We start from the raw sequence: 1103 nt of genomic DNA, 5'->3' as shown, positions 1-1103 counted from the left end.
ATATTTTCAAAAATTACCTTGATCACTCTTATAATTTTGAAAGAAGTAAACCAGTGGAGGGAAAAACCTTCATGTGACTCTGAATTGGAAGCTGGCCAGCAATGTACTTCAACTAGGTACTAAATGTATATTGAAAATACTTTTGAAAATGATCACAGGATACCCTTTTTTTCTTTAGGATAAAAGGATATTTTTAGTATATCCAACACTATCGCTCATGAATTATGGTACATTCTAATTTGTAATCAGAAGCCAAGGAAACTGTAGATGAGATCACTCTGTTTGATATCTGCAATAGATTAATAACAGAATGGGATAATGACATAAGTTCTGAGCCTCAAAGTATAAGTAAGTGAAGGGAATTTGTTGATAACTACAATATAATGGTTCCTAAGGCAAGAGCCCCTGAGGAGTGCAGCCAGTGATTTAAATGATCTTATCAGAATCAAGTCTTCATCTCAGCTGAATCCCTAGAATTCAGCTTCCTTGGGTTGGGGTAGGGGTCTCATGCAGTTACCAAATTCCTTGGTAATGCAAACAAACAAAATTAACAATTGTAAAATAGCTCTTCTGTTCCAGGTACTGTTTGGCTCTTCCACAGAGGAAAGGACAGTTTGAAATCCAGAAGACTAGGTTAGATTCTGGGTTCTTCTCCTTCCGGTGGGGCATGAAGTCACCTATCTCCACACTTCCCCATTTCTTAGCCTAGAAAAGAGCTCTGAAAATACGGATGCCAATTCCCTTATCACATTGATGCAGGCTGAAATGTGGCCATGTTGGTTAAGGAGCTTTCAAAGCTGCAAAATCCTTAATGCCTAGGGAAGTGTTTTGATACAAATGTGATTTAGTAGTATTCTGAAAGAGGATGATTTTCTAGGCTAAGCCCTAGTTAATGGTTTTTATTAGCTCTTTATTAGCAGAGCTCTCTCCTGGCAAACAGTTTGCTTTTGGCTACTAACTGAAAGGGAGCTCTAGTGGCATAGTGCCTAAGGCATGTGACTGCTAACCAGAAGGCCAGAGGTTCAAATCCACCAGCCATGCCTTGGAAGAAGATTTGGCAATCTACTTTCCGTAGTAATACTGCCTCAGAAACCCAGGTAGGG

This window comes from Orycteropus afer, unplaced genomic scaffold, assembly GCF_000298275.1.
Source record: "Orycteropus afer afer isolate SDZICR_OR568_19922 unplaced genomic scaffold, OryAfe1.0 scaffold00011, whole genome shotgun sequence".
Taxonomy (NCBI): Eukaryota; Metazoa; Chordata; class Mammalia; order Tubulidentata; family Orycteropodidae; genus Orycteropus; species Orycteropus afer.
This window is presented reverse-complemented; position numbering follows the sequence as displayed.